This window comes from Amborella trichopoda, chromosome 7 (genome assembly GCF_054954075.1).
Source record: "Amborella trichopoda isolate Santa Cruz 75 chromosome 7, AtrichopodaSantaCruz75HAP2 v2.0, whole genome shotgun sequence".
NCBI lineage: Eukaryota > Viridiplantae > Streptophyta > Magnoliopsida > Amborellales > Amborellaceae > Amborella > Amborella trichopoda.
In genome coordinates, this window is record NC_142342.1 from 3,864,311 (window position 1) to 3,885,264 (window position 20,954).

The window sequence follows — 20,954 nt, forward strand, 5'->3', positions numbered from 1 at the left end:
GCGTGATTTTATTTTTAATTTCTTTTTATGTAACCTTTTTCTTTGTTTTAGAGTTACGAATAAAGAAGTTTAATTATGTATCTCAAATTCTCAATAATAGAAATAAGATTTTTCTTTTTTTAAAAAGCACTAAGTTTTACATGACGTCCTGCTTCAGTGTCTTTCCATTAAGCTTCTCGAATGGAAAACTAGGGATAACCGGAAATCACATTAAGATAGTGCTTTATCTATTCAACATCATTATTATCATCATTTTTTTCTAATTGATTCGGTCAGCTACACAAATATTGACATAAATTATGTTATATTAAGAGTCATCCTCTCAACGAGGTCATAAGTCTCTTTATATTTTTTTGACTACTTTTGAACACGTTTTTTGGGGCATACTCTTTGCTCATTTTGAGCCTTCTGATATGTACCATATGGCCAGCCCACTTAAATCTACTCTCTCTCATTTTATCGTTTATTGGTGCCATGATTAAAATTTCTTGAATGGATTCCTTTTGAATTTTATTATTTCTTGTCTATTCCATCCAATAATCTTTACAGCCAATGGATGGCCAATCTGCTTATCGAAGCTTTACTCACATTAAGCACGTGATATTTTGCACTTCTTGGAAATAAAGATCATGTATATAATACTTAGGGTGAGGTTTGTATAAGATACATGCCTCATATTATATACTATACAAATAAGGCGCACGTCTAAATTATATTATAACACGGGTTGTAAATCTTACAATGACTTAAAAATCTATGTTCAACTATAATTAAAACACTGTAAATTAAGTAGATCTATAAAAACTTGATAATATTAAATGTAGACGGTCTAGATGCATTATTTTTAGAACTTAAAATTTTTTATTCTTTATGTCCATATATTTTGAGACCGAGATGTTCAAGGAAGGTTTTTCAAGTTCGGAACATTTTTTTTTTCGTTGAGTTTTTGATGTCCACCATACTTTTATAATAGAAAATTGCAACTTTATATAAACTTTGTTTTAATACATAAAAGCACAAAATTTATACAAGGTGTCAACCTTATTACATAGAAGCAAGGTACACTTCAAAAACCCACCCAAAAAGGTTGTTTAGATGATGAAAAACTGTATATTTGATTATTTCGCCTTCGAAAAGTATGGATATGAAATAAATAAAATAAAAAAATCGGTCCTAATAGTTATGCATTTTGTAATAAATTATCTAGATTGTCCATTTTGAAAAGTTCTAAGCAGTTATAGATCTATATAATCTACATTATTTTTAGAGATTTAGATTTCATAATTAGGCGGTAAAAATACATTATTTTGGCAAGTTTAGAGTTACGCCTAACTTTGATTATTAAAGGATGGGGCCTTAAACAAACCGCACCCATACTATTAATATTGGAAGCCAAGTGGCCCTATAGAATCCGCCCTTGGGTTTCTAAACTTAGCCTGGGCCCAAGCTTGAAACCCAAGCCAGCTAGCTGGGCCTAAGCTTAGGAGTCAATGGCCCAACTTGCCTCGCCAATGGACTAAATGTTTTACTAAAAATCTATCATATATCTTATTTTTTTAGGTTAACTAAAAGAAACACAAATTATTTGATAATATAATTTCATTGTATCGAATTAACAAGGGCAGGCTGAGCCAGTCCCGACCATCACAACGGCCCAAGGTCTTGAGCCCACTCGGGCTCGAGCTAACCACTTGGGTCCTAGCCTGAGCCAAGGCCAACCCCAATTGAGCCTAGGCCTAGGTATTTGCCTAGAGAGAGAGAGAGAGAGACTAGGCCAAGGACAACACTGACCAAGCCCAAGGCCAAGCCCAAGCCCGGCCATTCGACTAGAGGAAAGAGAGAGGGGGAGAGAGGGAGACCTAGCCCGGGCCAAGACTAACTCAGACCAAGCCCAGCCCCAGGCCATTCACCTAGAGAGAGGGAGAGAGGTGGCAATGGACCTGGATCCTGCCTAGGACTGGGTTGGGTCCTGATATGGGTTCAAGAATTTGACCCGGCAGGTTGGGTCCGATTCAAATATTGGACCCAAACAACATTCAGGTCCAGGTCCATGTGGACCCAATTCGAATAGTATTATTATATAAACAATAATTTATATATAATATTTAAATAAATATAAATTTATATTTTTAGTTAAAATATTTAAATAAGAAAAATTGTTTCATGTAACAGGGACCTCATTTCTACATTTGTAGTCTCTGAGGTATAAAGCATCCATCTTAAAGATAGATGCAAATAGGTGGTCCATCTAAAAATAATTGAAACTAACGGTCCAAATGTTTTCTTAATAAAATTATTATTTTAAATTTTTAAAAATTATGAATTTTTTCATATTCATGATCTCCAAATTAGAGATTACCTGTACTTAAAAATTGGGTCAAAAAATCTATCTCCAGAATAGATTTTTAAGAGGTAATTCATTTCTATTTGGGCTCGTAGAAACCGTGACCTTTATATATATATATATATATTTGTTTTTTTATTTTTGGGTCAAGTCCGGGTTTGAGTCCAATCGGATTCAATCGAGTCCGGTTTTGGGTCTCATAATTTTTTTTCGGATCCAGGTCTGGCCAAGCCTAGACCCGACCGGACCGGATGCTTTTGATATCCAACACAATATAAACATGGGTTTTGTTAAGCGACACCACTTGTGGTGTAGACCCTTGAAGTACTCAATATTTTTAAATACTTAGATATCCTTATTCTATAATATAGTAACTTTTTGTTTATGGGTATTTTAATTAATTAATCAATAGTAAACTAAAAATTCTTAATAGAAACAAAATCATTTATTAATAATAGAGAATAATGACATCGCCGATATAGTGTGTGACATTACCCAAAAAACTACATGAATTGTTTTTAACTACTGCTATTATTTTTTTATAAAAATATCCATTCTACCTTTTCAAATAACCAAAAATACCGAATACTTGAAAAATTTTGTATTAAAATATTGTAGTTTAAAAAAAAATACTGAGCACTTTAAAAACCTACACCGCCAAATAGTGTAGCCAATAAAAACATAAGTCCCCGGCAATAGAATAAGAGATTTTTTTTCTTGGAGTTTACTATCGTCAAGAAAAGGTATAATGGCATTAACAATATGTTTTGGGCTTTACTTGTCTATCAATACGATAACGTGGTTAGGCATGTACACGTGGCATTCATAGGTTAAAAAAAGTCAAGTGTGCGGGGCAGACTTCTTTTCTACTTTTCCTTATTTTGGCTTTTAACACTGAAACAATAGCTGGGGGATGGGACCCACTTGATTGCTCTCTTCCCTGATTTCATGAAAATTATTTATTTATTTAAGATTGCTTTGATCAAATTCACTTGGAATTCAGGCAAGTTTTTTAAACAAATATTATTTAATTATTGTTTTTTGAATGGTAGAAGGATGGGGAGTTCAAATTCAATGGAAATGTGGCCATGCAACTTGTACCACTTAATCATCTTACAAATACATATAAAGTTAAAGAGACAAAAATCACAACTGGTATGGACTTCTCGAATGAATTTGATTAAAGCAAATTTTTTTTTAACCCTGTTTTTTTTTACCGGTTCAGATATATTGAAATAAGAATTTGATTAAAAATCAGATTCAAATAATTTTTACACATTGTTTTAATATCAAATGGGTTTTGTTTTGTGATTCTTAATTTAAACCATTTTGTTTTGATTTAAAAGCTGATTCGGATTAATATGAATTGATTCAAATTAACAAGTCCTAATTTAAATAAATTTAATCATTTTTAGTCGATTTGTTATTTGATTTAAATTGATTTGACTAAAAAATAAAGCTCAACGTTTGAATGTTTTTTTAATGAGAGTTGGATTGATTGATTAAATGCCTGCTTACATCTATGTTATTTTATTTCTAAATTTGTTTTGCATTATTTTCAACTGAATCGCTGATGGTGGTCCTATTCAGGATCAGTATTTTAAAAAAGAAACTAGTTCAAGTCATTCCCCTCTAATCTCAAACTTGATATCGTTGATTTCTGATTTTTTTAAATAAAGTTCCTTCTCTTCCACTCCTTTGTGTTAAATTTTAGAGTATATTACAAGGGGGGGGCTTAAGTAACGTATTAGTATTTCTCAAAAGATATAAATTCAAATGGTAGTTTTTTATATAATATTTTGTTGGAAAAATTACCTCTACTCTTCTCTCCGAAATTTCCATTCCTATTAGCCCATTGAGATCTCTTGTACCCCTCAAGTTTAAAACTTTGGGATCATTAGCCCTTTAATTATGTTTTTTTTATAAATTTGATCATAAAATGCTAAACCCATACATTAATCATTTGCATTAGTTTTTTTGTGACTCGATATACAAATTTTATTGATGTTGATGATAATAATACTAATAATAATAAAAAAATTATAATTAATAATAATTATAGTAATTACAATAATAACAACAATTTGTTAAATAATTCATCTCTTTTAGGCATTTTGAGAAATTTCTTTAATTAAATGAATAAATAAATAATAATGATAATACATTAACAATAGCAATAAAGATATTGATTAATCGATTTTCAAGTTCAAAAGATATTGATGTAATTGTAAAATAGACCATAATATTAAAAAAAATCATTTTCTTTTCATGTCTAAATTTATAGAGTGGGATATATGGAGGTAAAATTGGTTTTAGGCAATGGAAGAGAAAATAAAGGAAGTTGATTAATATAAGGGTTTAGCATTTTGTAAAATATAAATATCAAATTTGTAAAAAGAACAAAGAAAAGCATAATTAAGAGCAAACAGTCCCAAAATTTTAAACTTGAGGGGGTACAAGGGGTTATGATGAACCCAAAAGACAAATAGGGATGGAAATTTCAGGAGGGGGGTATAGGCCATTTTCCCTATTTTGTTTTGTATATGGTATTTCGTTTTCCTTATTTGTTGCTCTTAAGTTTCTCTTCGTCGATAGTAGTGTACCTATAAAATAGAGATGAGAGATCGATGGTTGATATCGAACAAGAGAGCTAGTCTAAAAGGATTACTTTGACTAGGTTTTGTCAAGGGTCAAAAAGTTAATTATGCATCCTAAAATTTATGAGGTGACTTCCATCGAAATAGTGGATTGCAGTTTATCATACCCCTGTGTAGTCCTTTGGGGCAAACAATATAGGGAAAGGTTTCTATGCTTCCTCTACAGCATAGAAGTTCTATCCTCCCCCTACTATCCAGCCGTCCAATTTTGATCAAGAGAGTCACTCACCGTTTGATCTTGGATCCGCATCTCAAAGTATTTTTTTTTTAGTTTTTTTTAATACTAATTGTATGAATATAAAATTTGGTACATGCCATCTTCTCATTGGGTGCACCTATAAAAAATATTAAAAAATAAATTTTCAATAAAATATAATGACCAAAATACCCCTTGAATATTTCAGGGGTATTTTGGTCATTTTATTTTATTGAAAATATTTTTTTTATATTTTTCGTTGGTGCAAGTTTAATAGAGGAATGAACGTCCAAAATTTAGTGTCAAAATAGTTTATAGAAAAAAAATTAAAAATAAAATAGTGTAGAGACGCGACATTGTGATGGGGCAATCTTAGCTCTCTATTCAGAATGGATGATTGGAAAAGGGGGAAGATAGAACTTCTATACTGTAGGGGAAGAATAGAAAGATTGCCCAACTATATAAACCTTTGTCTTCTTGTGATGTGTACATTCAATGCTTTATTTTTTGTACTCGTACTTGATTTTGTTTCTAAGCGGTTAAGTATAGAATCCTGGTGGGATCCCGATACTAAGAGTTCTTGTTTCTGCATATAAGAGGTCCTTGAATCCTAATAAATTTGGTATCAAAATCCATGGTTCATTAGAAGACTTGAGTTTCACACATTCGGTCAATGAGAAGCACATGATAGTATACGAGGGTTTTGTTTGAGGTGCTGCATTAAGATGGTGAGTTCAATGTTTTTCAAAAAGAATGATAAACGGGTTTATTTGGCCAAAAAGAATAAATTATAAAGCTATTCGATGGTATTGGCATGGTGAGTATGTGATTTTTTATATCAAGGTAGAGATTATTAGGAAATGGGCTAAAGTCATGGAAGTATTACCTCTAATAAGCCAGAAAGAGGTTTTGAACTCCATTCCTACATAGGTAGGGGCCCCAATCCCCATTGGATTGCCCCAACAAAAAAAGAAAAAAAGTGAAGATTGTTGGATACAGTGAGATCTACAAATCACCACCATGAAAAAACCCATAATATATAAGATAGGGATTGATATTGACTCTTATAAAGTTCCCACATTAGTTATATTTTCGATGATTTCGTAATATATATAAAGAATTAGAGGTAAACAATATGCATTTTCCTTTTAAAGGATCATAATGTGAGAAAGGTGGCTACCTCTAGAAAAAGAGACAAACCCACTTATATAGAGGGGCATGACCTCCACATAGAGAGAAGTGAGCTTCTTAGAGAAAAAAAACCAAGACAGTGCCTCACACAAAGTGAGAGGCTAGTTTCATGTAAGAAGTGGTTCCATGGAGACTTTCGTTAATATTTCTCTTAAGTGACAGAAAGTCTTTGTTGCACTGAGGGTTCTATTCCTAGACAACGGTTTATATATGGAATATCGATAATGTTAGTCATGAGAGCTATTTGAAAAGAGTTGCTTGACAGGTTTTGTTGATGGTAAGAGAGGTGTGTCAAAATTCGTTATTCAACTCTCAATGGAATAGTGGATCTTAGTTTGTTATATCCATGGGTATGAATGAGCCACATAAATATTTGTGTTAGTATAGTGTTTGTATTTTATGTTTTATTTCTTGTACTCGTGTTATAGTCCATATTCTCACTTATTTAATTTCTAGTTATTTAAGTACGCGATCTTGGTAGAATCCCACTTATTAGGGGTTCTTGTTTCCATATATAGGAGGGTCTTGGAATCCTAACAAGAACTTTAGATTCTGCAATAAAATATTATCAAATTTGGTAGAAAGATTCAACCATAGAAAGTTCATAAAACTTAAGTGCAATTAAGATATGTAAGAGAGCTATAGCCCTTCGGAATCCAGGGAAGAATATGAATACACGAATTCACCCTTGTGAACAGGAACTAAATTGCATTTCATAAATTATTCAAAAACTATCCATTTGGGACCCTTTAATAGAAATTTTTGAAATTAATTGCCCTAAACCAGTTGATTAACCATTTTTATATCTCTAGGTCCAAAACGCTGCTTTGCATGATTTCGCATATTACCAAATAACCCTTTTTGTAAAGGAAGAAAATAGCCCATACACTAAAATGACTTTCTTTATAAGATCAATTTCTCCTATCTACATTTTGTCTAAAAGAAAAAGAGAACAAAAAAATTGTGAGGCTTTTACTGGTATCAAACTGTATTTGTGGTGTTCATGTATGTGTTACATTAAACAGTAAAAAACACTCCACTCCATAAATGATTCACAATATAAACTTTATTAAACCAAAAACCATCAATGTCGAGTAATGGGTCGGAAATAATTGATTTTCCATCTGTAAAGATCCAAAAGATACTCCAAATTGTCTTCTTTTCATCCAAATCAGCGCAGAATATATCTGTCATGACAAGATCATGTTGTGATATAATGCTTTTTGGGAGCCATTAGCAGGCTTTAGTACTGCACCAAGTGTCTTGTCGCAAACATCAAGAACTCGAATAAGGAGTTCATTCTATAAACTTTGACATGTTGTAGAATTTGTTTAAATATGAAGGTTACCTGCACTAATAAAGCACTTTAGTCCTGCCACAAAGAAATTTCAATAAAACAAGGATCTATTTAGTCTTACATGACAAAGTTTGTCTGTTAATGTTTATTTAAGAGTTGTGCATTTATTTAAGAGAAATTTATCGATTAAATTTGTTTATCGGTCTTATTGTTGAGAACCAACTATGTCTTTTACATGGTTTCCCAGCCAGATGCATTCTTTGTTTCAAGTGATTACATCACAACTGTTGATCTGTGAGAATATTTTCGGCGACCCACTAGTCACATCGTTTGGTACATTATTTCCAATTATTTCAGTCCTCTTGTTTACTATAGATGCCTCATGACATCTCCCAATTGTTACTGTTTTCGTGTGAGCATCATTTGCCACAAATACACCAGTTCTGTTGCCTAATAACGATTTTTGCTCACCCAACCTTTGATTCAAGAACAGTATAATTTTTTCACTGTTTTGCAAAACTTTATATTTTTGAAATGTTTTTGTGTATTTGCAAAAGAATTGTATGGTGGAAGATTAAGGTCTTATGTTTATGCATGGCTAGGCTCTCGAACTATCAAGTACTGAACTACTTAACCAGCAAGGCGAACGAGTAAATCGTAGAATAATTTGTTTAGATTTGCGAGTTTGGTATAATTGACAAACTAAATCATGATATATGAGATGCCCCAAAACATAAACTCGTAGGCATATTTTGTCACGAATTGAAATTGAGGAAAGAAGGATCAAAATATTGCAAAAACACATTTGCTAAGGGGCTTAAAAGGCCTTTTATATAAGTCGCTGGTGTTTGGAAATGGTTTAATACTATGGTGATTTCTACTGAGGCCCTGTTTGCTTTACAACTAAATTATAATTGAGTCACAATTTGGACCAAACTGGATTTTGGCCCTAATACTTTCAGTTTTTTTTATATATATATTTTTTAGTTCAGTGGGGACGGGTTCCCTTTTTCTTTACTTTTTCAGTATTTGATTTTCAAAGTTTAATTTTATTGTAATACCATGTATAGGTCCCCTAATAGGAAGAGGATATCTAAATGTAAGGAAATATTGGTGTTGCAGATTACAATAGTCAAAGTATATTCTTCAAAGAACTTCATGCTTGCATGCAGTGTTCCAAACATCGAATTGGCTTCGGAAACCAGCCAGTCCGAGTGACTGGTACGTGTCCAAAAATTTGTTTAAAACATAAAAACAATACAAAAAAAAAGGAGAAAATTATATTTAAAGCATGATTAAACAAAGCACCCAAATGAAATTAAAAAGTTGAGAAAGAAAATGGATTTTAAAAAATCGAGTTATGCCTAGGGGCATTCTTGAAATTTTAAAAAAAGCTGGAAAAAATGTAAAAATAAGTATTCACCACCAAAAACACTTTCTAATCTTTGCCAAAATGAAAAAAAAACCATTAAAAAATACATTAAAAATAAATCCCTTATTTTTTGGGATTATATATATACATTTTGATATTTGTTTTAATATACCTAGCCGGACCATCAAAACCTGCAAAAACTCGATCGGCTTGGTTTGACCGGCCGGTTTTGAGTTGAACACGGCTGAGTTTTTTTTGGTTAATTCAATGGAGAAGACAACCCTTATCCATTTTTTCAATAGATTGGGGAGTTACATTAATTGGATCGGCCGAGTTTGCGAACACTAACTACATGCCAAGATAGAGAAATAATTAGGAATGGAAGGAAGAAGGGACAAAAGGGATTCATCATGTAATATTGATTGCGTCCAACATTTTGGAACGACTTTGGTAACCCAGCAAGATATGAATATGAAAATCACATGGCCACTATTATTGGTGACAAATTTCACCGGTTTGTAATTAGGGATTCATGTGATATGTTGAATAGGTACAACTCTTTGATGAGGGAATGATACTTATACACGCACGTTTGGCACACCTTTCTCTTCATGGAGTCATGATAATTATAATATGTGAAGGTCGTACATAGTAATTTCCAAATTGAGGCCAAAATCATCATGGATCTTGAAGACCTACATGAAATGTTCATATTATAAAGTAGTCATGATATCCAGCTAGTTAGGAGTTTGGTCTGGTTGATATTAAAATAATGGTTGATTGGTATTAATTAGAATGAATTATTTTAAAATATAAATTTATAAATAATATTTTAAATGAGAGTTTAAGGTCAACCCACTAGCTGATAGCTACAGTAAATATCAATTAGGGTTGACTAAGAGTCGCAACGGTATTTTGTATTTTAATTTTAATTTATTTGAAAAAAATTTAGTGTCTACTCTTGAAAAATAGGCAAACCTAATAAAATATTAAAAACATTATCCGCAAAACACAAATTAAGCAAACTATCCATTGTTTGTGTTTTGGGAATAATATTTATATTATGTCTGCCTTGATGTGGAGAGTGGACGCTTTAAATATTAACTAATTGAAATTATAGAAAAAAGTTTAAAATTCAAATATAAAATACATTTGTGACCATCAGATAAGCCCATATTCAATCTAGACCGTTGAACTTATACTATTTCTTCAACAAGTGAGCTAATAGGATCTTTTCCCCATTTTAAAATATGAAATATATTATAGAAAAAAAAAAAAGACTTCTAAATTTGTTTGGCTCATCTGCCTATTAAACATACGACGAGTCAAGCAAACAAACCATCAAACATTGTTCCTGATCAAATATTATCTCTGCTCTAGATTGTATAGCCTTTGTACAGGTACTACCCCTTTCTTTTGGTTAAGAATCTTTTCCTTTCTTTCAATCCTTCACCACCATAAGTGACTTAAGGGGTTGGTATACGCAGGGGCATGGGAGCACTTAGCATGTTTTTACCCCTTGATTCTGAAATGAGTTTTTCCCAATGCCCTGCCAAGGCTTCAGTCAGCGCTTTAGTCAATTGTATCGGTAAGTCCAGTCATCATTATCATCATTCAAGCTTTCTTTTAATTATTTGAGGTTCGTAACACAAATCTTATTGTACAATTTTGGATTGTCGAATAACGTATACTCAGTAAAACCAGAAGTCAATATATTTCTTCTCACTTCTTCCATCCATTCTTGTTTGGGCCTACCCCTTACCTTTTTAGAGCCTTTCACTTGATCCAAACCTCCCCTCTTGACTAGTGTTGTTCTAGGTCTACAGTGTACATAGCCAACCCACCTAAATTTAATTTTTCTTTTTATTTTATTTTTTATTTTTTATTTTTATTTTTTATTTTTAACTTTCCACCCTAATCTATTTTTCCCTATCTCATCACCTATAGGAGTCACCTCTAAATTCATCCAAACGTATTCATTGTGAATTTTATCCTTTTTTATATTGTCACTCATCCATCTCAACATACGCTACACTCATTCTAATCCTCATAACATTATTACGACCAAAGTAAAAGGGAAGTTGGGATTCAACAATTTGGTAAAACAATATGAATTTTTTTCGGTAAGTAAAACAATAGGAATTTTGAAGTGCTTATAAATGACATGTTCATATTTAAGTCTACACAGGGAAATTAGGAGTGTCAACAGAGGAAAACCATTATGAATTGTGAAGAGCATCATGACCTGATAATAATATAAATAATATTTGCATGATCACATTCCAGGTCCATGGCCACGGATTCTGTGGCGTTAATTTGGCCGACAGGAATTCCGATTAAGGCCAAAAACCTTACTCCCTTTTTCACCTAAGGAAAAGTTTAAGTGGAAAATTTTATTATTTTCTGAAAAAAAAATAAAAAAAAATCATACATTAGATAACTTTGTATAAACAATGGATACTTCCTCAAAACGCAACCATTAAATAAATGAGAAAAACCAACCATGTGAAATCAATAGAATTGACTAATGATAATGCAAAAAGGATTATGTTTATAATTAGCATGGTCACGGCTGACTTCACTTTAAATTGATGGAAAATCCGGCATTCTTAGTATGGAAAGGGGATTGGGAAGAGTGGAGGGGGCACAAAGGCACTGCAAATGAATACCCTAAAAGCAAAAGTCCATTTTGAGGGCACTTTAAAATTATAAGGGTACCCTACCATCTTTATGTGTTGGAGAGAAATTCATTTGGGTTTGATGTGGCCATGTAAAACCATGTGGTTCTTTATGTGTTGGAGAGAAATTCATTTGGGTTTGATGTGGCCATGTAAATCCATGTGGTTTTGCTAGGGATAAATAACATTAGTTTATACTTTATAATTTCCCCTTTTCCATTAATCCCTTTCAATAAAGTAAAGGCTCCACTTAATACATTACTTTTAACTAAAGAAGATCATAGAATTTACGATGAAGGGCATAAGAAACAATCAAACTTTAATTAGATCACTCAAACTTTAGTGTCAAGGAATGAAAATTGACTAGTTGGACTAGACAACACCAAAGGTGGGGTAAGGATACAGACTTTAAAGTGATAAACTTTTTGTTTGAGTGGAAGAGAAGTGGAACAAGGTTGGGACACTACATGTGCATGATATCTACCACAAACCAAACTTAGAAAAGTATAAAGAGTAATGTAAGAGGTTAAATAGATCAAAGAGAAAAAATTCAAAGAGAAAAGGAAATGTTTTTAGAGAAATCAAATAATTGATTTGTCAAATGGAAGCCATCACTATAATTGATTAGATAACCTTGCCTCATTGATTTGGACCTTGTCTAAGAGATAAAACAAGTAAGTTTTTAGCATCTTGTTTGGCCAAATGTGATTGTCTAGTTCCTATTGTGCCTAGCTACAATGTGAAACCTACTTAGGTTAAACTCTCAATGATAGCCTAACCACTAAAAGGAGAGTTATGATTTAGGGCTCCAAATAATTTGGGCATCCTCTAGTATCTTTTAGAAAATGAGGAGGAATCACATGTGGTACTTTCTTTCCTAGGACTTTTGGGCCAAGGTCTTTGGCTATATGGCCTCCAAATTTTGCTAGGACACATATAGAAGATGTCATTTTTCCTTTTTCTTGTACATTATCAATGAAAATTGTTCATGTATTCAAAAGGAATCATCACAAAGAGATGGACATGAATACAAATCAAGAGATAGATTTCTTAAAAGGACGAAGTTTCTATAAGACCTAGGTTTTATGAAACAAAATAAAACCTCACCTTAAATTCTCTCCAGAAAGCACATAAGTCTCCATAATGGTTCTTAAATCCATTTCCAACATCGACAATAAAATTTGAAACTCAAAAAATGGTATAGATTTTGTGGATCTGGAACACATATTTTTAGGGAAAAATGGACGTTCTAGATAATGTATTACAATATAAATTGTTTTTAGAGTTTGAAATCCTTATTTTTTTCACAACCACAATGTTCAAGCCGAGATAATCGATGAGAAGGCTTTCCCATGCTTGACATGAATTTTCTTTGAATTGTAAGGTGAGATTTACTTATTTTGATTGGGCTGCAGCACTATTAAAGCATTTTCCTTCTTAAAATGAGTTATTTTCCTACACTTTCAATTTGCATGCGGTCTCACAATCTACCGTTCCTACCACATGGATGAATCTCTTACAAGAGTTGGGTGATGCTTTTTAAGTGGGGAAGAAGTAAAATTCTCTTTCAAATGCTAAATGGTGGAAACAAAAGTTGAGATCAAATTATAGTGGCTCCAAAGCTGTTGATTCCCAAAGCAGAAGGATTGTTCCAACACTAGAAGTAAAACCTCAGAGGTAATCCTCAAAGTGTCAAATTGAGGGCATAATTAGGTGCTCCATCATAGTAGTTGGCAGCATATACGTTGAAAAAAGAGGCCTCTTTAGTCTTTGAGTCGGTGGCTAAAAAGTATATAGCTACAATGTATTCACACTCTAGAAACAAATAAATGATTGACTCCTTTTTAACCATGATGGCCTCGAAGTGGTCCAATTTTCCAAATAACTGAACTGGACTTGCAATATGATTTTGCAAAAAGTTTATGTGAGGGCGAGGCCCTAAACAATCAAATTAAGCGCACCTTAAAAATTCACTAAAAGAAGTTTTTTCGACGTTCATAATTCTTCAAACTAATCATCTCAACCTCAAGATGGGTAGACACGAAAAAAAATAGATTTCGGGGCTTGGAAATACTGCCTCTTGTAATGTATTTTCAGACAATCAATTTTCAAGTGTTCATAGATATGCTCAATTTGTACTATTTTAGAAGCTTTAAATTTTACAATTAGAGATAAAAATAAATTTTTAAACCGTCACAAAGATTTTCAGTATTGAAACAACATCCTTCGACATTATTTGAAGGTGCTACTTATTAGGGCCTCGGCCTTATACAAACCCACACCCTATGATTTTTGCACTTGTAGAAGAAGCAAAAGATCTCCTCAAATCCCCATGAATAGTGGGTGGTATAACACTTGAGGAACATAAAAGTAGCTGTTCCCTACCAATCCTGTGAATATATGGAGGATAAAGAAATGTAAAAAAAATTTCACTATCAATAACAATGGTAGTAGTCATTTCAATGAAAATAAGAGCAACAACTACAACTACAGTTATTATATTTTTTGTTATGATTACTAAATGTATTGCTATTATTATTGTCATCATCAACATCATCATCATTATTATTTGAGGTCCTTCAAAAGTTCAAACAAGGAACTATAGAAATTGGCTTTTCAATTTTTTGAGGTATAGTGGACCCCCTGGGAGAACACTGTATACTTATTCACTTGGGCAAAAGACACGCTTGGGAACATTTAATTTTTTTTAAAAGAAAATGGTATCCACTTTAGAATCGCATAAGTATTTTGAGAAAAAGAAAAAGGAAAATCTCCTCTACACTTAAATCTGACAGTTCACAAATTTGGCAGACGATATTCCATCTTAGGATGTTATTTTTCCAAACATGTATAAAGTGCCCATGAATTTTTTATTTTTTTATTATTTATTTATTTATTTATTATTACTATTATTTAATGAGTTTGGCCGTTTGATTGAGGAGGCTAATTGCCAAATTCGTCTTCAAGCTTCTCCAAATATGTAGGCAGGGACCCCTCAGTGTGAGGGTTGTGAGAGTCCTCCACTTTTGCATTTCCTTTCCCATTTATTTTGTTTATATTACTTTTTATAGGGTAGTTAGATATGTTGAATGGCTAAATAAATTCCCCATGGTGTCTCTTCCATGAACATGACACCTAGTGGGGACCCATGTACCACACAATGGGGACAAACACTGGCCTTTCACAAGCCTAGGGCTCTGCCAAGAATAGGATGCTTTGCTTTCTGTGAATTCAAAAGAAATGAAGCCAAAGCCAAACACACAGTGCCCATTTCCACAACTACAACCCTTCCTTAAGTCAACAAAGATTTTCCCAGGCTACCACCCAAAGAAAGAAAAGCCATGCCCTAACCCTTCCTTTACCTTTCAAGATTCTCTCTTTCTTGGCCCTTTATTAGCTCAAGCTAAATTCCGGGTTTCCCCTTGTCCAACTCATAAAATATCCATAGCACCGTTATTTAGTTTTCAAGTTTTAAGCATGACAATGGTCTATAAAAGGGACTGGATCGTGGTGGTAGGACCCCAGACCTAGTTACCACACTATGGTTTTCAATCTTGCTAACACCATCTACGGACACCTTCAAAAAAACGAACTCTCTAATCTATATGAAGAAACATATAGCAGCATGTCTTCCCCACATAATTGCCTAAAAAACAGCATGACAATGGTCTTCAGCCTATTGTCACAACAAAGTAAACTGTAAATATGTTTGTATTTCATTATGACCATGGAAATATTCTCATTCCAAAAACTATCATTTTTTGGGATATGGTTTATGATACTTATTTGGAAATGGCATTGTTGGTCTAATAAAACTGAGAAGTTTAAATTTTCCTTTAACCTGTCTTAAGCCCGGGTAAAAGATACGGGTTGTGTTTGGTAGATAGCCAACATAAAATTTTGCCACATCTTATCATGATGAGTAGAAAATAGTGTTGTGTTTATGTATGTCGCTTATATCTTAGATCAATATTGCACCAAATATTACTGCTATTAGAATAAGATACAAGGGCCTAAAAATTACAACCCCAAGAATCTTCTATGAGGGTATTTTAGAAATATTTGTATGTACAAAGTAACATTTGTAAACAATATGGTTTTCAAAATGATTGGGGTATCCTTAATATTAATACAAAATTCAGGGGTTAAATGGGCACCCCTTTTAATGAGGTGAAAAATCTACCACCTACGACCTTTATTAACAATCCTTGGCTCAAAAATATTTGAAACCAAACATCTCACTTTCCAGTGCAAAAACACTGGTTCATGGGTACTGATCTCTCAGGTGGGTGGTGCTAGGTTTCATGCTCCTCTTCCTCTGCATGGAAAGCTTCTCCAACATAGTCATGGCCTTGATCTTGATGCTCCTGTTGGCCCATCCTTCACACCAGGCTAACATGCCCATGGAGACCATGTCAACAAGTAGTCATCCATTATCACCATCAATACCATCATCTTCAGCATCAACATCATCGCCATCATCGTCATCATCATCATTATCGACATCTATGCCATTGCATAGGAAGATTCCCAGGTCATCTTCTCGGATCTACAACGCAAGCTTTCATGAAGTCCCAAGTGGCCCGAACCCCATCTCCAACCGGTAATTTCATCACCATCACCACCATCATCGAGTCGTCGCCATCCTCATCGTCTTGGAACCATAAAAATGTAAAGTTTCAGTCTTGGGTGGGTATAGTTTTTCAGATTTTTATTTTACTTTCTTTTAATTTTTGGGATACTTATATGTTGTCATTTGCCCTTATATGTGAGATATTTTATATACAAACAATCATATGAGAGAGAATTTATACATGATGAGATCCAAGGGAAGTCCAGGCCCTTATCAAGATATACTGAACTCCCATGATTGTTTCATCATCATCTCTATCTCCCTCACCTTACATTTCATTTTAGATATATGGTATTATAAATCAATTTTTTATATTCTAGTGCTTGGGGGTTGGAGATATTAACTCTCTCTCTCTCTCTCTCTCAATCATTTGAGAAAGAATTTATATATGATGAGATCCTAGGGAAGTCCTGGCCTTTATTGAGATATTCTGAGTTTCCATGATTGTTTCATCATCATCTCTATCTCCCTCACCATACATTTCATTTTAGATATATAATATTATTGATCATTTTTTCTTATATTATTGTGCATGGGGTTTGGAGATATGAACTCTCTCTCTCTCTCTCTACCTTATCAAGAAATTCTGAGCTCCCATGATTGTTTCATCATCATGTCTCTCCTCACCATACATTTTATTTTAGATATATATTATTTTAAATCAATTTTTCTTATATCCTAGTACCTGGGGTGTGGAGATATTCTCTCTCTCTCTCTCTACCAAGTTCACACACGCACATACAACCTCTCATCCCCTCTAGATCTGTCTAAAGCTATAAAGATAGCATTATGTGGAGAGAGAAGAGAAGAGAGAGAGAAGGATTTAGAGAGAGAGAAAGAGATTTAGAGAGAGGGAGAGAGATGAAAATGGGAAATGTTGGATCAGGAAACGGGGGTTGCAGGGGGCGTCAGGACTGTACATGGTGTCCTTTTGCTGTTGTTTTATATTTGAAAAGCTTATTTAATTGGGCATGGAACCTGCTTTTCATTTGCATGCATACACAGCATCCGATGCTCACCTTTCTTTTTTTAAAATAAATAATTCAAGTAAACATGCAACTGTGCAACTTGTGTAGTGGCTGTGATATTTTTAGGAATTTTCTTCTCTTGAAAATTAGAAAAGAGGTTTGATAAAATTCTTTCTACGAAAATCTTATGTTTCCTTTTCTTTTTATAAGAAAAGAACGAAGAAATTCTCTCTTTTATATATTTCTTTCTTTTTCTTTTTTCTTCTTTCTTTCTTTTTTTTTTTTTTTGAAAGTTTGGGTGAGGCATCATTGGTTGACTAGCTAAAAAAAGGGTATAGTGCTGTCTTTTTTTTTCAAACAATATAGCTGTAGGGTTTTATTTTATAGATGTTTGGTGTTACTTTTGCCATTTTCATGTCTGTGCTCTGATGGGAAAGGGATTTGGTCTCGTGGTAGTCTGGTAACTGTGAGACACTCTCAAGAAGACAATGAAGGAGAGAGAAAGCAGTAGTAAAGATCGAGAGAAAGATCAATAATAATAGCAATAATCTAATAATGAAACACTTAATTTTATTAGTAGTAGTAACCATTAAAAGGATACTAGAGAGAGAGATTGATAACAATAGTAATAATACTCATAGTGAAAATGATTATAAAACCTGTGCAGATCTCAGGTTTGAACTCAGGAAGTCTTAGAGTTTTGCTTGAACTTTGTGGGGTTTAACTCTATTGATGCATGTAGAGAGATAGTAAGTTATGTTTGTGCTATGCAGGTTGAAACTTCTTGGTTAATGTGGGGGCTTTGCTCTTACTCTTGAATTATAGAGAATTGCAATAGAGCAATGGGGCACCAGTGAGGAAAAAAAAAAAAAAATTAGCGATAAAAATAATTAGAAATAAAAATTATGTATTTGGGCTCGGACTCACCCCAAGTTACTCATACCCGGCAGACTGTGGATTCCAGAACAAAAACCTTGGAAACTGGTCGAGTCTTGCCGGTCCCAACTGACTGACTCCTGTATGTGTTAGTAATCTTGTGTGTGCTCCCATGTATGTTCTTGTGAGTGTGCGATCCCTGTACTCTTTGTGGGTGGTATGTGTGTGTGCCCTAAGAGAGAGATTTGTTGGTTGTGTTCTGTCCTACCAAATATAGTTGAACCATTTTAATCCTAAAAAAGCTGGGGACTGTAAAAACGTATGGTTCCTCTCTAGAGAAAAATATATATGGTTTCTCTTTGAACTTTATATTTATATATATATATATATATGGAAAATGCTAGGTTGAGCCCACTAGCTCATGGAGCGCATGTATATAAAAATTAGATGATTCTTCAAAAAATATATAAAAAATATTTTACATGAAATAAATTGACCAAAATACCCCCGAAATGCTTCAAGGGTATTTTGGTCAATTGTTTTGACAAATTTTTTTTTTTATATCTTTATTAAGTGCGGCTTGATGAGAAGAACACACAATTAAAATTTCAAATGATTTTGATTTGAAGAAAAAAATTAAAATTCAAACACTACCAGACATTCGTGTTCGTCAGATCGGCCCATATTTAATCTGGGACGTTGGGCTTATACTATCCCATGAGCTAGTGGGCTCACCCAAGCTTTTTCCTATATATATATATATATATATATATATATATATATATATATCCGGTTTCTCTTGAGATAGGTATGTATGATGGTTGTGGATTGCAAAAATCATGGCTTATTTATTAAGGGGTGTGGCTTGTATAGAGCCAAAGCTCTAAACAATCAAAGTAAAGTGCACATTCAAATAGTGTTGAGAAATGCGGTTTCAATACTAAAAATCTTTGTGATAGCTTTAAAATATATTTTCATCACTAGTTATAAAATTTAAATATTCAAAAATAGTGTAGATCGAGCAGATATATGAAAACTTGCAAATCTTAAAAATTGATAATCCAAAAATGCATTACAAGATGAACTATTTCCAAAACTTTAAATCCAATTTTTTCTCATGTCCATGCATCTTGAGGTCTAGATGATGAATTTGATGATATTGGAGCATAAAAACAACCTCTTCTAGTGAAATTTTTTATGTGCACCTTAATTTGATTGTTTAGAGCATCACACTTATATAACCTTTTTCCTTTATCTAGTGATGTGTCTGATGAGGAAACCATGGCAGAGAGACACATGGAGACGCCTACTGGGCTTGGTACGCAGCACTTGGACTGAGACACAAGGATGCAAAAGTTTTGTTGTCGTCGTCTTAGAAACACGTATCTGAACAGATTTAAGAAAAGATAATACCAGTTTCTATGAGATTTGGGGCTATCAAAAATCACCCACATAAGGAAATTCCATATTATGTGGGATTGAGATATTTTCGTATTTTTTGGGATTGAGATTGATATTGATAAGTTTTCTAAAGGAAATAGAAATACAAAAAGATTAGGACTCTTGGATGGATATATCTCTTGGGTTCCTATTTAGTATGAACTCATAATCTTATATATATGGGATGAAAGTACAGAGAATTTATGTGCCCTATTTGGATTACCATATGGGAATATTAGTTCATCTAGAGAGAGGGGCAGAGTCTTCTGTGCATAAGATGTAAGGTTTCCCCTTAGAGAGAAGAGAGCTTCTTATGGAAAGAAACATTGTGATGGTGTCTTTTGCAGACTCCTAAAGATTGAGAGGTTTGTTCTTGGAGATTAAGAGGCTTGTTCTTGGAGATTGAGATTCTTGTTTTTTTGTAGAGAAGTGCTTCCCATAGAGATTTTCGGTGGTTTTCCTTTTAGTTGTAAAGAAACTCAGTTTCTCGTTACTCTCGCGCAGCTATTTGGTGTTGTCGATATTGCCAGAAGTAAATAAAATGAAGGGATAGTGGTTTAAAATGGTTTGCTCGACTTGGTTTTTGTCGAGGTTTAAAGAGGTAACCCACTGTTCCAAAATTTTGATGTAACTTTTATTGGAATAACGGATTTTTGTTTGCCTTGCCTGTAGATGTAGTCACATCTGTAATGAACCATGTTAATTTTTGTGTTCTTGTGTTATGTGTTTCATGCTTTATTTTTCGTACTTTATTTGCTAAAAATCAACCCATCGGGTTTAGAGCTTCCGCGCATAAAAAGTGGTATCAGAGCCTGGTTTTGGGGTTTCTGATAAGGCAGTAAAGGTTTTGAATGTAATGTTCGAGGAGGAGAAATTTGATGGAAAGCATTATTTTTCAGCAAGAATGATGATGAAATTATTTTGGCAAAATATGAAGAATTTACGAATATCCAATGGATGTTGGCATAGTGAGTAGGTGATTTTGATATCAAAGTGTAGATTGTGAGATTTGGTGTTATCCAAAATCACCCACGTAAAAAATTCCATATTATATGGGATTGAGATATTCCTATATTTTGTGGGATAAAATTGATATTGATAAGTTTCCTAAAGGAAATAGAAATCCAAAAAGATTAGGACACTTGGATGGATATATCTCTTGGTCTTTTGAAATATATGTAACATCTATAGGAAGCTTCCTATTTAGTATGGACTCCTAATCTTATATATATGGGATGAAAGTGCAGAGAATTTGTGTGCCCTATTTGGGTCACCATATGATAATATTGGTTCTTTTAGAGA

At 33.3% G+C, this 20,954-nt stretch overlaps 1 long non-coding RNA gene across 2 annotated transcripts; it reads left to right on the forward strand.

Annotated features, from left to right (window-relative positions):
• Positions 1–16,222: 16,222 nt before the first annotated feature.
• LOC148781190 (uncharacterized) lies at positions 16,223–20,367 on the forward strand. 2 transcript variants are annotated; one of them, XR_016059501.1, is made up of 2 exons: positions 16,223–16,406; positions 19,472–20,367. It is a non-coding gene; the product is annotated as an uncharacterized LOC148781190 (long non-coding RNA). The 2 variants fall into 2 exon arrangements; XR_016059502.1 differs by having other exon boundaries at positions 19,501–20,367.
• Positions 20,368–20,954: the final 587 nt, after the last annotated feature.